This window comes from Talpa occidentalis, unplaced genomic scaffold (genome assembly GCF_014898055.3).
Source record: "Talpa occidentalis isolate TD23 unplaced genomic scaffold, MPIMG_talOcc4v2.1 talOcc4.1280, whole genome shotgun sequence".
NCBI lineage: Eukaryota > Metazoa > Chordata > Mammalia > Eulipotyphla > Talpidae > Talpa > Talpa occidentalis.
In genome coordinates this window covers 1-16,821 of record NW_023601301.1, presented here as the reverse complement: position 1 = coordinate 16,821, position 16,821 = coordinate 1, and the positions used below count along the sequence as shown (strand labels likewise).

Here is a 16,821-nt window from a genome sequence, read left to right as displayed (position 1 = left end):
ACAGTTTTGTCATCATAGACCTATGACTCACATTTTGGCCTTCTATAGCACAAACTTGTAGGCAAATAAATCTCGAATGACAAGGCAGGAGTGAGAAGAGGTAGCACTGTGGTGCCTGGGAGCTTGCAGGAGACTGCAGTGACTCCTGATGTGTGGGACAGAGGTCAGAAAGGTCAGTGATCCCAAAGGGGGAAAGACTGGGAGTTAGGGGAGTTCATGGGACGCTCTGCTGAGGCCCAATGGTGATGTGAGTGTCCTGGATGAACATAAGTCCCCCGATAATAGCCTTGACTTACAGCAAGAAAACAGCTGGCTCTTTGGACGAATAAGCACCCAGCACCTGCTGGGGACAAAGCAGGCCTCTTCAGATTGCATCTTCGAGGTTCCAAGTCTAGATGCTTCTTCTGCCCACAGTGATTACTTACAGGACCCTCTCCAACTATTACCATCTTTCTCTAAACAGGCGTAGTTTGCCAAGGCCGTGCCAGGCCAATTTTAGACCTAGGGACCTGTAGGGACCAAGTGAAACTAGGCTGTCCTCGAGGACCCACCCACCCTGGTGGGCACACGCTGAAGTGGTGAGCAGATGATAAGCATCCATGAAGTGTTAGATCTTTGGCACTCTTTGCGACAATGTCATCGGGTATTGTATGCAGTTGTCTGATGGTTTGTTTTGACCTGGAAGATTAAGCAACTGCCAACCAAACCCTGCTGTTGAGCATGCTGCTGAGAGAACACAGAGGATGCAGGGCTGGCCTTATCTGTCTTCTGTAGGAAAATAAAGTGTTAATGTTGTTTTGCCGGGGACATTGGAAGTTGTGCCTTTTGACCCCCTGATCCGGGAGCCTGGCTAGCGCCCGGACCAGGAGCTAAAAATAGGGCTGGTTATGTAACTGTTCACGATATTCGGGACCACCAAGAAATATGGCTGGATGTGTAATCTCGGGGTGTCGTGCACAGAAACGTGACCAGCCCACCATGAATCCCTGGGTTTGGATACTGGCCATATCCGACCTTGGGAGATAAAAACACAGTGGTTGCCTAGCTAATGCTGCTTGCAGCTGCTGGACGTCTCCCATGCTGTTCTCCAGAGTGCTGACTCTTTGCCTCCGTGATGCTGATTTCTAAAGAAACTGTACAGTATGTATGCATGATAATCAGTTTGGTCACATTTGGGGCACTGTTTATAATTTTGCTTGTGCATCGCCTGTGTTGCTCACACAATAAATCCTTTTTCCTTTTAATAAGGTGTGGTCATTAAATCCCACGGAATCGAGTCTCCCTCAAACACCTGTGCACAGCGCTAGCAATCATTTTTTCATTGCTAGTTACAGTTCGTGTTGGATCTTGCTTCAGTTTTTTAAGAAAAGAAAAGTGATTCTAAGTGTACCCTAGCTGTGATGGGGAGATGGACAACTGTTCTGCGAACAAACGAATGAATGTTGCACACAATGTGTGCATGCTACACTTATTAAATAAATCCAATTCACTGACATGTATTTTAATCCTAATATACAGTATGATCCTTGGAACTCAACCATGTCCTAACTGATCTTTAAAACCCAAATAAATATGCTGGCAAAGTTGATGCCAGCGTATACAGTAACAAGCGTCTGTTTCATGATGAGTGTATGGGGGATGTAATGCATATACAGCTGGGCTGTGCATCTTCAGTTCTGGAATATAACTGATGCTCCCCTTTAGCATCTCAAAGTGAAGCACATGAGCCTCCCATAACTGTCCTTTACACCCCTCTGGCCCCCAAACCCTCCCACTGGTTAAGTCCAGGACTTCCCCTGCTCTTAGGTGTTTCCAAAGACTCCAGGGCCAGAGCACCATCCTGTCCGCCTGGGTCAGAGAATCTCAATGCCCAACAGCAGGTGCTCTGAAGACCTGGAAAAATTACTCACCACTCAATGTCCTGCCAAGACACAGACAGCACTCAGAGACCCTCTGGGGCCCTCAGAGGCCACTGCTGCTGCTACTGCTGTCATGATGCTCCCCACCCAATCTGGAGGCTCTCTTGCTGGCATCCTCCAACCACCAGGATGCCTTCTTCCTGGCTTCCTCCTACACCAGGTACAGGCTGTCTGGGGGCTCCGGCTTAGGCTGTCTGAGGAGGTCTTTGGCACGACTTACAGCCAGATGAGTGGCCTGGCCTCCCCGGGGTCTGCAGCAGCCTGCCTTGTTCAGCAGGCCAAGGCCCAGACTCAGACCCCAGGCCCAGACTCATACCCAGATGTACTGTTGACCCTTTGCCCTTGGGATAGTTCTGTGGCTACCATGTTTCCTATCTTTCTAACCTCACCAGGATTCTTTTTTTTTTTTTTTTATTTCAGGGACCTTGATCCCATCTGTGCATGGACTTGCACAAGGTAACAATCCAAGGCCATCGGGGTCTCCCCAGAACAGAGGTCACTCGGAATCTCAGGGAAGAAGTGTAGGGGGCCTGTTGCTCTTCCCTTTCCTAGAGCCCCTGGGCTCTACACGCTATGCCCACTGTTGCCAGGCAAACTGCCAGCTTGGCAAGGACATCACTTCATGACAGAGAATAAATCAGTTCCCTGACTTAGCAGGTTACCACACTTTATTTAAAATTAGGATCGGTCTATTTTATTTACATTTCATTTTGTTTTGTTTTACTCATTACTTTTTGGCTATTTATTTTCTCAACAATGTTTTTCATGGCTTTTCAAAAGACAACTGGAATAAAACGAGGTATCTTTTTTCAATTCTACAGCCCAGGAAAGTGAACAGAGAGAGGTTCAATTTCAACCTTGCCCTGCAGGGGGCAGACACTGCGCTGACCTGGAAAGAGAGACCCTACCCCCTGGGGCCTGTCTAGGGTGGAGTAAGGCCCTCCAGCCACTGCCGGTACTTATCTGGACACATCTTGCCATTTAGTGTATGCAGATGTGCCCAGCTTTACTCACTGGGGCCTGGAGGTGACAGTAGGAGCCATGGCATTTACTGAATGACCCTGGCCATCCCATCAGCTCCCACTGGATGCACTGATCACACTGCAGGTAGAGTAGAAGGCTCATGAGCTGAAGCCTACTGGACAAACGTGAACTGCAGTTTACAGTTGTTATTACTGGTCATACCTGGGAGAGGTCAGCACAGTCTCATCAAGTGTTGGCCCTTGAGATAGGCAGACAGATTTAAGACATAGAAACACGCTTGATTTTGGGGAGGTGTAGAGCCCAGGCTTTCCAGTACCATTCCCTGTTTCCTGGGTACATTATGCAAATGTTCCCTCTTAATTTCTAATGGAAAAGTCAGATTATTAACCATCCTCACCTCACCACCACAGTTGTTAACATTTTCCATGTGCTCATTTTGATCTGCACATTCTGTTACTCATTGCCTCTCATCTGGTGTGGGACTATTATTATCTTACCTCTGTTGGTCATTTGAAATAAGAGAGGTGAAGCACTTTGCTCAAGGTTAAAAGGGAGAATGCAGGTCTCCCTGGTGGGTTAAAGACAGTGCTATCAAGTTATCGCCAGCCACTACAGCACAAGTTCAATCCCCAGCTCACCAGGGAGAAACCCACATGGTGCAGCAGACCGCTCCCGTCTCGCTTGCTGCTCCTCAGCAGTGTATTTCAATAGATCTGCCTGTTATGCTTCTACTCTCTGGTGAATCCTTTCACCCCCCCCACCTCTGGTCTGTACCCCAGTTCTTGAATGCATAAATAAATAAATCTTAAAAAAAATTAAAGGGAGAATGCACACAGAAGGTGGGGTGGGGTGTGTATGGCACCCAGGAAGAGCCAAACTCATTTGCCACTTCTGCTGGAGTCATGGTCAGAAGAGGAGCTATCACCTATGGGAGGTGGGAGGGATGCAGGCAGGAGGCTCACATTCATATAGTGACCCAACAAGAGTCACTGTCCCCAGCCTCCTGCCTTATGACTTGTACTGCTTTCTTTCTCAGGTGTGACACATATATATATATACACACCATACATGCACCACACCACACAGGCCACACATATATACACACCATGTACATGCACACACACCACAGAAAACCCCAAGACCTTCATACTACATATTACACACAGTACACACACACCACACATACACACACATGCGCGCACACATACACACACACACCTCTCAAGCATCAGCTGACCAAGTTGGACTCATGTGCTTCTCCTTTACACATCTTGAAGTCCTGTCTTCTTCCTTTCTACAGACCTTACCTCCTGGCAATAGATTGTAAGACCCTGAGAATAGTTACCATTCTCTGTGCATCTCGTAGACCCATAAATAACACAAGTCTTCCCAGAGAAGATAGCTGCAGTGATTTTTTAACTTAATTAGCACATGCTTGGGTGAACAATGAAGAGGATATAGGCTGAATTCCATGTATTTATTCATGGTTAACCAGCACACTGAGCTGTTGATCAGCCTCTGTTGTTGTTTGCATAATGGTAGTAGTTTCTCTAGAAGATATGACCAGAAAAACAATGATAGAACATATTTGCAGATTAGTTAGCAAATACAACTTTAGGAGAATTGTTTTTGGCAATATGAGGGGAGGTATGAAATACATTGCAATGGAAACTGAAGGAAAGTAAAAATAATTTAGGCCAGTCATGTAAAGATAGAATCTTCTCTCAGAGGAAAGATAAAAGTCATCCCAATAATACAACTTTCCCACTTAAGGAAATGTTTTCTTCTTTTCCTTTTCTTCCCTGCTGTGCTGAGTCAGGCACTGGAACACAGCAGGACAAGTGTCGTGAACCACCATGGGGCACAGACACATATAAGACAGGATGTCTCAGCTCCTCGTTTGGCCACGCAGTAGAAAACTACTGATGTGTTTTCCTTCTCTATAATTTTGTTATTTCAAGAATATTATATCCATTAAATAATATAGTTTGTAAAATGCAGAGATTATATTTCAACTTAGCACATTCCCTTGAAATTCAAGTAATGTGTGGCAATAGCTTCTTGTTTTTATGAATGGGCGGATTTCTGATATGGATGTATCACAGTTCTTTAATCATTTATCTTTGAAGATCAGTTGGGTACTTTCTAGTTGGGCTTTTAGGAACAAAGATGTCAAGTTTCGTTTTGTTTAATTTCATTTGAGACTTTCTCTTTGACCCCAGGATTACTTAGGAGTATATCGCTTAAATTCCATGTTAGAAAATATCATGCTATCTTTCTTTGATAGATTTCTAGTAGTTTCTTTAGAAGATATGACTGTTCTGATTGGAAAATATATTGTACATAGTTTCAGTACTTTCAAGTTTGTTAAGGTTTGTTTTATGACTTGGAATTTGTTACGTTATTGATAAAAATTCTATGCACATTTTGTTAAATGTTATGTTATAATATTTTTATGTGAAAATAAACTTTCTTTGGGGAAAATGTCATGATCGTGGGCACTTAAATGGATTGTAGATTCTCCTTTTTTACTTGGAATTTTCTCTAAACATCTATTCGATCCTATTGTAAAATGTTATTGTCATGTCTGATTTTGTTCTAATATTTCTGGTAATTGCTGAAGAAATATATTAAAATCCTCAACTATACTTGTGCATTAATCTATTTAGTACTCCTTTTAGCTCTGTCAGTTTTTGCTTCATACATTTTGAAACTTTGTTGTTTGGTGCACACACATCTATATTTCTTCTAAGTCCTGCTGCTACTCTTCTCTTATCCTATGCCTCTGGCCAGACAAAGCATGTTTTTAATTAGTTTGTTGGGTGTTTGGTTCTAGATTGTGGACCTTTCTGGAGCATGTTCTTGGATATATGAGAAATAAAAAGAAAACCCAGGGAAGCCACCACAGCACGTCTCTTCAAATGGTAAGTGCCTTGTTTTTCCCCACCCTCTCAGAGTCCTTTTGAGATTATCTGTTAGATTATTTCTAGGAGTTATCACTAAGTTTGCAGGGAAAGGTTTTATTTTTGTCTCTGAACCAGCAAAATCTTATAATTAAATATTTTATTTTATTTTCACCAATGATAGAAAATAAGTAATAAAAATAATACTTTAAAAATAATGAAATGAGAAATGAAATTATTTTGACTTCTTTCTCCAAGGCCCATAGGGAAAGTGGGGGATGCTTTCCTCTTACCCAACAAGCCAGAACTCAATGAAAAAGGGAGAGTCACAGGCCCATGAGGCAGATAACGAATGTCCTGACTCCTTGGCTGGAAATTAGCTGAGACATAAGACCTATTATAGCCATTTTTTTTAAAGGTTTATTTTATTTCTTTTATACAAGCACTGGTACAGTCAGAAGCGCAGGAGGTGAGAGGATTCACCAGAGCCAAGCGGGGAGCAGAACAGGCAGACTGGCGAAGCACACTGCTGAGGGAGCAGCGGGCAGCAGGAGAGGTCTGCTGTGCCATGTGGGTCCCTCCTCGGTGGCCGGAGCAGCCGGGGATCGAACCGGCGCTGCAGAGGCTGCGGGCATCTTCGCAACCCAGCACTCAACCACTGCACCACTGGGGAGGCACCTATCCTTTTGTTTTATGGGTAGGAATGTTTTGTTGATTTTGTAGAATGAGATCTTCAAGAGTTAGGTATTACCAAGAACATGTAATACATTATCTCCTGGAGTTCTGCTCTGGCATGTGGCTCTACTCTCCTTGTTTCAATTGTCTAAAATGCCAATTCTGATAGGAACTCTTTTTCAGCGTCATTGTCCCCACTTCATAGAGGAGTCAACAGACTTTAAAATATTATGTAATTTGCTATGATTTTACTGGTGGCATGTGACAAAGTGATACATTAGACTCAGATCTGTTCAGCTCTGAAGCATGTAGGACAACTCCTATTTAAGACACTGGATAATCACAATAAGCAGATCCCTCTGTTGTTCATGTTCCTATGAAGCTTGTAGTGGGTGAGAGAGACTTCAGTAGGATACTCACAAATACGCAAGACAAATAAGTGTCTTATCACCAAATGAGACAAGTGCTTCAAATTACATGAAAGTGGTTCTAGGTAAAGAGGGGATCTGGTTTTGGGTCAGAGTCCCCTGCTGATATGAAGAATGAAAGAATAATGGGGTGAGATAAGGAAGGGAAGAAGGCAGACTCCAGGTAGTGGGGAAACTCCAGTTGAAACTCAAACTCCTAGGAGGTGAAGAAGCCCAAGCCTTCTAGTTCAGGGATCGGGTCAGGAGACACGGGAAGCTGAGTCACCAAAAGTAGAAAAGTGGCATGTGAAAAGGTAATGCTAGAGTTTTTTAGGCACCACACACAAGTCCAAGACAAGAATTTTAGTCTTCACCATTAGGTACTAGGTGCCTTCTTTCAATTCTGTAATTGAGACCTTGGATCCACCAACGCACTGCAGTATTTTTCAGGTAAGTAAGAGGTCCATATCAGGGGCTCAGTATATCATATAGATTAAAAACAAACAAAAAAAAAACAAAAAAAAAGAAGAAGAAGGGACTCTCAAAAAGGCCAGACAGACCTGGCTTCAGCACTTGTTAACCATGAAACTGGGTACATTTAGCTACCTGTAGACCTTTCAGTCTCCTTACTTCACCACAGCAAGAATAGTGCCAGCTTTATATGTTTGTGATGAGGAGTGAATCAGCAAGTGGTGCCCACTCAACTGACCTGTAGCACATGTGAATACATGACCATAACAGGAATAGCTGTGGTCATTGCTTCCCTTCACTGTCCTCAAGAAGGTTATGTTTCCTTTGGATGCTCTGCCAAGAGGGATGGGTCTCACCTCTGGCTTCTGGAGACTTAGTGTGTGCCTTTTCTAAACAGCTGGGGTTGCAATGGTTAAAATTTGGAATAGAAAGCACTCTCCTTTGCCTTACTAATCAGAGCATGAATTTCTGAGCAATTTCAGCTGCCTCTGTCCTCATTAAATGAATGAGGGGGCCACTCTCTCCTATCACATAATGAACACATAACCATCGTGGTTTGGAAAATGAGAAAATAAAACCAGGTATATTAAGAATACAATCAGAGAAATAATGATAACACATCAAAGTGTCCTTGTTCAGGATGAAAACACACACATAACTTGTCTCAAGAAGTGGTCGGGAGGAGATTATGTGGGGAGAGACATTTTATTAACAAAGGATGGAGAGCAGTAGTATGCTGCCATTCATACAGATAGACATATGGAGATATGTGAGATTTTATAAATATTCTGAATTTTAGAATTAAGAGAGTAAAATGAATTTGGATGGTTCAATTTAGGAAAACCATAATAGTGAAACTAATAGGCATAATTCTATTCTTTTCTGTCCAGCTGGATCCATTAATAGTATTATTGAAACTTCCATTGAATAAGTACCTGCTGTGCTCTAGGACCTGCATCTGTTCTTTGGATCTAGAAAAACACAGATTTTGTCGAACATAGAAGATCTCATTTTTTGCCTCCCTGGTGGTGCAAGGGTTAAGCACCACACTATGATAAATCTGCAGCCTCTGCAGCATGAGTTCAATCCCCAGCTGGCCAGGGAGCAAACCACATGGCACAGCAGACCTCTTTGTCTCACCCGCTGCACCCCTCAGCAGTGTATTTCAACCGGTCTGCCTGTTCGGTTCCCTGCTCTGTCTCTGGTGAATCCTCTCACCCCCTACCTCGCTGGCCTGTACTCCTGTCTCTTGTATGCATAAAAAAATAAATCTTTTTTAAAAAAATCTCATTTTTACCTAAAATTTTCTACCAGGACTTAGAAGAATGATATTAAAGGAGTCTTCACATTTTCTGAACAGCAATTCCTTCCGTGTAAAAAGTGGGGCAATAGTGCCTACTTATGGAGTTGTTGTTGAGGGAAATTAGATGGCCATCTGTCATAGTGTGGCAAACCCAAACAGCATAATTGGACTGAGATATGCGTTATGAACATGGCTTACGTTAGTCCTAAGCACAGAGTGTACAGATGTGTCAGGGCTCCACAGTCCCTTTCTTCAACATGTTAGCAGCCCTGGTCCTCAATTTATTGATAAACTTCTATTTCTTTGTTTTCCAGGTGAATCTGGCATTCTTTTCCACACTGAAGACTGTGATGAATCCCTCTTTATTACTAGAGTGTTACAAATAGCAGGCATAGAGCATGGACCCAAGAACTTTTTACTTAACTTAAGTATGGTCATCAATATGAAATTTAGGGCTATGACTGGACCTCTTCTAGGCAAGTGGTGATGATCTTGTACATTGAAGACAACAGAAACATATACAGAGCACACAACAAAGGAAACCCAAGCATGACTTTGGTGGCCAGTGGATAATTTTACTGACATATGTTCCATGCTTGCATACAATGATCTCTGTCTCTTAAAATGCTCATAAGCTTCCATTTCTAGCGAGAAAAAAGTGACAGGAACTGTGTTACCATCCTCCTTACAAAAAAATTAACATCAAAACAGAGAGAAAATTTGTCTTTAAGATACCAACAATGAAACTTGGATTATATAATAGGTGTATATTGAACTTATGCAGAAACTGCCATATTGTTTTTCAAGACAACTGTGTCCTCTCCCTTCCTTTCTTTTTCCTTCCATGCATCATTTTCTTTCTCCCTCGTTGGTGTGTGTGTGTGTTGTGTGTTGTGTGTGTGTGTTTTTAATGAGAGCTCCAGTTCCTCTTCATCTTTCTTCACCAGCACTTGGTACAGCTAGACCTTTTAATTTAGCCATCCTCATGGGTCTATAGTGATATGGCATTGAGATTTTAATTATCATTTCCTTGATAGATGAGCTTTTTATATAATAATAAAAAAAAATTTGACACGCAAGGCCACAAAATTTTTCTCCTTGTTGTTGTCTAGAAGAATTGCAATCTAGGTTTTACATTGTCTGTGATCATTTTGAGTTAAATGTATATATTTTGAGATATGACTTCTTTGTTGGATTACATTTGATAACATTGTTATTAGAATATTGACTCTTGCTTATATGAAGGATATTAGATTTTGTTTTTAAGACAGATAATTTTATATGATAGATAAATGGTTTCCCTATTTTTGGCATCCAATTTCTTTTATTTCAATGTAAAATGAAGCCATTTTTCAATTGAGGTAAAATGAGTATCTCATATTCTTGAAATTTCTATATTAGTTGGTTTTTATTTTCCAGGGTGAGTTCTATTAGGGAAGGAAAGCTGACTCTGATTTACCGTGGTATAATATATAAAATGTTTAGATTTGTAAATTAGAATTAATGCAAATGCAAATTCTGAACTATGTCAGCACAATGGAGTTGGGTGTGTTGGTATAAGACAGTCAATCTTTCTGGTGGAAGATATAGCAGGAAATCTGGATTACATACCTCTAGCACTGCCATTTGCAAAACAATATCCAGCAATGAATGTAATTAAGATTAGCATAGAGTAGTTTGGATGATATGGTTTAGGTACTGCAATCAATCAGACAAAAAAATGTAGTGGAAAAGCTAGAATTAGCTAGAATTCAGGCATCCATCTTTAGTAAAGGAGAGGAGTGAATGACCTGGGGGGACATGAGCAAATTAATCCGAGGAAAAATAACGTAGATAAATTATACCTAAATTAGGAAATGCTAACCATCGTTTGATGGCTTACACAATGAGAGACATTTGAGTTATATTTGTCTTCCTTTGGATGATCTCTATGGAGATGAGTTACTGGGGGTCTCTTCGCTGTAGAAGGTAACTCTACATCCCATTCCAGAGGGTGATTGATGGGGTAGAGAGAGCATGGGAGGTGCAGTTAGCATCATTCTTGGTGAGCGACTCAATACTCTAAATGTGCCTTCTCATTGGAAAACTGGAAGTGATTCCTCTCTGTTGCTGGAGAGGGGCATGCAGAGAGATTTCAGCCAGTGGCACTGCCTTTGTTCAGCTGAGCGACGACATATGTGCTCATTTCACATTCTCAGTCGGCATGAAAGTTCCTTAAATACCTGCTTGCCCCTTTCTGCTCTGTTCAGGGGCAACTCCAGGTGTGTTCACCTACCCAGACATCACTGTCATGGTAGGAGCTCATGGTAGGAGCTCTGACTTGCATGCTTTCCTGGATAGTCTGCTGGGTCTCAGGCCCAACTCCAGAATGGCACCTAGGGAGAGGTTGAGATGAAGTCCCACCAGCTCTCAGTTGAATGTTGCACAATTTTATTGAACATTTTAAAAGCCAAATTCTAGCAGAAAGAAAAAGAAAGTCTTTTATATATCTTTACCTCATAAATAAATAAATCAACATTCCTTCCTGAGAAGTAGCATGAAAAATGTCTTTGCTTTAGTGGAAACCTCGTAATAGAGGTCTTGACCTTTTGCCATCAGCAGATGTATAAGCTAAGGTCTCAGACAAAGATGAATGTTGATGATTTCTTTTCTTACTTCCAAGCCTCACAAAAGATAGTGTGCCTGAGAGTTCACAAGAAAATCAGGATTTGTCATTGTTTCTAAGTTTTATTATTTAATGGCAAACAGTTTAAAGTCACAAAATAATGTTTTTATGTTTCACTGACTGTGTTTTGATTACCATGCTAATTATAAGATTCTCAGAAAGTGGAGACTTTAATGTTGTTTCAAAGTAAAGCACTTGTTCAGAGACCATCAGAGCAGGATCACTCCATTATTTCGCATCAAAAAGTAAAGCAAGTCTTTCAGAGATGGACGGACAAGCTAATTTCTTTTTCCATATATTGTGATACAAACTTGCAACACACTAGGAGCCAGGGGATTTCCATATATAAAGCTCCAAAGCAGACCATTTTGTTGAGAGTGGAGGGACAATAGAGGGGATCTCGGTAGGTGTGATGGCAACAGGCACAACTATTTTGGGAGACAACTCTGACATGTGTGTGAGTTCTCCTCCCACCTGAATGGGCTCCTGCAGCAGAGCCCAAGCTGGTTTCACCATCATGATTTTTCCGGGATCCCACATCATTTCTGAGGCTCCCAAAATGAGGCACAGCAGACCTCTAACTGGAATTAAGACGCTTCTTATTGTGATTTCACAGGGATCAAAAGCTAGAGATAAAAGAAAACAGCACATCCTGCTCTGTGTCCTCACTCCTCAGCTTGAGGGCAGGTTTTCTGTCCCATCACTGACTTCCTGCTGTTCGATTTCATGGGACTTGTTTCTCACCATATCGACTGTTGCTTCTTCCCCTGAGTCTCACCAGTAGGAAAAAAACATGATTTAGGCTGAGGTCAAAGTGTTACAGGGCAGCCCCAGGGGAAAACAGGGTGACTTGGATGAATCCTGCAATTAGGATCATGGGACAGAAACTCCCTGGTGGCCCAAGGGGTTAAGATGCAACTTATGAAGCTGTCCGCAGCCTCTGCAGCACAAATTCAATCCCCAGCCAGGGAGCTACCCACATGGCGTAGCAGATCTCTCCTGCCTCGCCTGCTGCTCCCCTCAGCAGTGTGTTTCAGCCTTTCTGCCTGTTCTGTTCCCTGCTCTATCTGGTGAATCCTTTCATCTCCTCCCTTCCCCTGCACCTATAGCCTGTACCCCAGTTCTTGTATGAAATAAATAAATAAAAAAAAAAAGATTTGGGACAAGACCAAAGGTAGGCACAGAGAGAAAAAAAATAAAGGTTATTTGCAGGGAAGATGAGAAGAGGAATGCACAGAGAAATGTTAATTGGTCAATACACCCTATCCGTAACACCATCTGAGCTGAGACCTCAGGGTGCAAGGTGAAAGCAGGGAAAGCAAAAGAGCACAATCCCACAGGTGTTTAATTTTATACCCAGCGGGACTGTTTAACTCCCAGCAATCCCCAACTCATCTCCCTTCTGGAGGTCAGACTCATGGCATGCTGGGAATTTTAGTCCTTGGTGCCTGAGATCTCTTTATCATGGTGATGAGGTGGAATCTATAAAAACATCATGGGTAGAGTTCATTCAGGACAAACTGTTCTTCCAACAACTGGTGTGCACCAGCCTCATAGTCCCACCACAAAGACCAGGTCAAGTCTACGGAAAAGAAAAACATTTTCTAGACCAGATATCATGTTGTGAGGGAGTCCCACTGTTCTCTCTCTGCATGGTGATCAATTGTCAGCAGGCTTATACCACGGACATTACAGGGGCTTTGGAGAGCCCAGTCTATTGTTCTGAACTCTGGGGTGCGCGCAGACCAGCACAGCAGTAGACGATGAGGCCATCTCAGGGTGAGCGGACTGTGCAGGGTTGTCATGGATTCGGTTAAAGAAATGACAAACAGACACACTTCAACGAAAGTGTAAATCTGAGCGTAACTTTATTTGAGTCAGTGGTCAGTATATATATGTTCTCTAAAGCATGGAACAGTGAACATCAAAGAAATCAGCTTGCTCATAGGTTTAGCTTATCATTGACAGGGCAGTGATTTTATGTCCAAAATACATCTGGACCTAGCCTTATTCCTAAGTAGACAGGCTATTAACTTTATATTTTTTGTTCTACATAATTATATTCTTGTTGAACTACTTATACTACTACTTACTACTCTACTCATGTTTACTTATAATTTAATTGTCATGGTGAATTTACATTATCATGCAAGTTAATATCAAAGGTACTAAAGTCAGCACATAACAGAAAGATTATTAACCAACAATTCTATTATAACACAGTGTTTAGTAATGCTTCATTGCATTAGCCTAATTATTAAATTATGTATGTTTTTTAATTAGCAATCAATGACCAGAAAAAGAAAAATTTTAGAGAGACAGTTGTAGCAGAATAAAGTTTGTGGCTTTGAGAAAGCGAGATAGGTTCCAGGTGGTCAGCATTTCTTTTAATCATCTTTGTGGCAGCTTCTGGTGGTCATTATCTTTTGGCAGGCATTCAGCTTCTCTGCATCTTAAGGTGTTTGCTGTTCTCCCCCTGCGCGCATGGTTCCTTGCCCACGCCGGACCTCAGGGACATGGCAAGAGCCATAGCCCTGAGGGTCACTGCAGGGGGAGTGCAGCACTGGGGCAGTGAGCAGGCCTGGACCTTGGTAGAGCTAGAAAGATCCAAGAAGAGGTATTCCCCTTCCAAGGTTAGTAACTGAATACAACAGGCTTCCTAGCCAAATTCTGTCTCCCCATTCTACCTGAGGTGTCTTCACAATACCATCCAGTGTGTGAACAATGGGGTTAAGTATTAGGTGAGAAAACCCTCCATCTCATCCTACTGCCCATCCCCCCCCCCATCCAGCAGCTGACCATGCCAGAGAATCAGAGTCCCACAATGGCAAGCTTTCAGGAGAGGTGAGGGGTTTGCTGAGTGATGACCTGTGGAAGGGCTATTAACTGCAGCACTCACCCTGAGCTTTGCATGAGTGTGAAAGATTTACAGGGTGCTTGTGATAGCAGCTATGAAACAAACCTGGTGAATACATAGATGCTCGAATTGAAACCTAAGCTCCGGCCGTTTTTTTTTTTTTAAGATTTATTTATTTATTATTTATTTATATAAGCACTGGGTACAGTCAGAAGTGTGGGAGGATGAGAGAATTAATCAGAGCCAGAGAGGAGAGCAGAGCAGGCAGACTGACGAAGTACACTGCTGAGGGAGCAGAGGGGCAGCAGGAGAGGTCTGCGTGCCATGTGGGACCCTTGCTCTGGGGCCGGGATTGAACCGACACTGCAGAGATCGCGGAAAGCTTCGCAACCCAGCACTCAACCGCTGTGCCACTGGGGAGGCCCTGGCTTGTTACTTTTAATCCAGTGAGGGCAGTACCACCCACTTTTGCTTGTATTCAACCAGGATTATGATATGAATCTGTGAATATATAAATGGACAAGAAAAAATTCACTTCAACCTTTAATGAGACTTAGCTCCAAAGAGGGTGTATTGTGTGGGGTAAGTAGGACCATGATCCCAGAAGCAGCCTCCCAACATGTACACCCGCCTGCTGGCAGCAGGGCTAAGTCTCTCTGCCTGGCCCAGGCCCTGAGAAGAACGACTGGGCTCCAATTGGGTGCTGGTCACACCAAGAGTGCTGGACACTGCCTGCAGCTGGGAGTCAGCTCCCTGCGGAAGACACAGCCTACAAGTAGGGCAGGCAAACTCTGAGTACAAATTTAGAAGAGAGAAGGTGTTGAGCTCAAAGTGCTGACCCACTGGGCAACACAGAAAACTTTCATTTGTAGTTGGGAGCTTTTATCTGTGTCCCTGACCAAGTTACTGAAGGCATTTTATAAACTGTGAAGCTCTCAGAAAAGGAAAGGATCTTGGCATAGTCCAGAATGACCTATGCTATGAATGTGATTATGAGGAATACATCTTCATTGGCGTGGCCATGCTACCCACACTGTCCGACAAGGTCCGGGCATGGGGGGAATTTCTGAAACGTCAGAAAGCTCCATAGCTGGCTCCTTTCTACTTCCTTTCATTTGTTTGTGCCAGTTATTGAAACCATGGAAATTTTCTATAAGCTTTAGAATAACACAATGAGTGTGGCATCAATGCCAGTTTATGGAATGCACAACTCAGGAGTTTGAGAAAATGTACCTTCCAACATGATTGAAATGAAACGGTTTCTAGTAATTCTCCATGTCCTGCTATTTGCAATTCAGTGACCATGAGTAACATTGTTTTCTAGCAAACCACACTTGATAGAACTGATGGAACTGAGCCCGGCAAAAGTCCCCACTAGGGAAGCCCTGAGGCTCCCTGGGAGGCAAAATGGTCCTTAGAAAAACACATCACATGCTGTCCCCATGGCACCGGGACCCCTTGATTCTATATAAAAAATAGAAAGCTGCCCTCGATTTTACAATGCCTGCTTAGTTTTGTTTAGTTATCTAGCTTGACGCTTGAATCATGTTGTTGTATAGCACCTGTTTCTGATATAAGTACATCACCTAGGGAAATATGTAACCAAGTTAATGTAACTAAGTGACCAAGTTAATCATAGACTAGGAAAATTAAAAAAAAAAGGACTGTGTGCTGTTAATGATCATTAATAATATCTGAAACATTGTAGAAGTAAAATCAATCATGTTCATGATGTAATGATCAAATAACAATTTCTGATGTTATAAAGCCCCGCTGAGGCTATCAGTGGGCGATGTGTGCTCCCTGATCAAGTGTCAGTGTCTCCTCACTACCTCATCTACCTCATCTCCTCCTCCCCTCTTTCCCTCTCTTTTGCCTATGCATCTGGTCCTTACGGAAACCTGGATCCGGTCGGAGCGGACTCCGGCATTCATCATTCATTAATTCACTAATTTATTGTATTTGACAGGCCTTTCTCTACTCTTGCTCAGGTCCTTTCTTTGACAAAAGGATAAAATGAGGGGGCAGAGGTGGCCCCCACCTCTGAAAGAAGGTGAAGAAGAGGAAGTAAAATCAAAGAATTGTAATGATTGCATTTTATGTGCATTTTCATCAAAGAGTTTTGTACCCAGTCCTTGGCTACACACAGAAGGAGGACTGGAGGCTGCTTGTTCTCTATAGCAGGCCATGTCCTAGAGATTGTAATGAAAGTGGGTCCTGAAGGTTCTCAGCTTGTCAAAGGAACCCAACCAAAATCTAGATGATCTTCTCAGAATGGGAAGTTAGAGGGGTGTGGTGGCCGAGGAGGCAGTTTTCGGCAGAAGGAGAAGTCACACAAATACTGAGACCTAAATAAGGCATGCTGGGAAGCTTGGCTGACTGCCCGGAGCTCTGGAGGAAGCTGGGTGGATTAACCCTGTGACTTCCCAGGAGACAGCACTTCTGGACTCGCCTGCCTTGTTCCCCATTGGTGGGGCTGGGGAAGGGTAGGGTTTCTTGTATGAGAGGCGGTGGAAGAGGAAGACCACAGGCATTCCCACCTGCCCTGCTGTGGCTGCATCCCTCTCCTTCTCTTGTGCAGACCGCCGAGTGCATCTGCCTCCACACTGCGATGCTGACCCCGGTAAAGACATGTTT

General features: G+C 42.9%; 1 long non-coding RNA gene across 1 annotated transcript; it reads left to right on the top strand.

The window, feature by feature from the left end:
- Positions 1 to 2,336: 2,336 nt before the first annotated feature.
- On the top strand, positions 2,337 to 9,222 carry LOC119242637 (uncharacterized). Its single transcript, XR_005124532.2, has 3 exons — positions 2,337 to 2,375; positions 5,740 to 5,827; positions 8,977 to 9,222. It is a non-coding gene; the product is annotated as an uncharacterized LOC119242637 (long non-coding RNA).
- Positions 9,223 to 16,821: the final 7,599 nt, after the last annotated feature.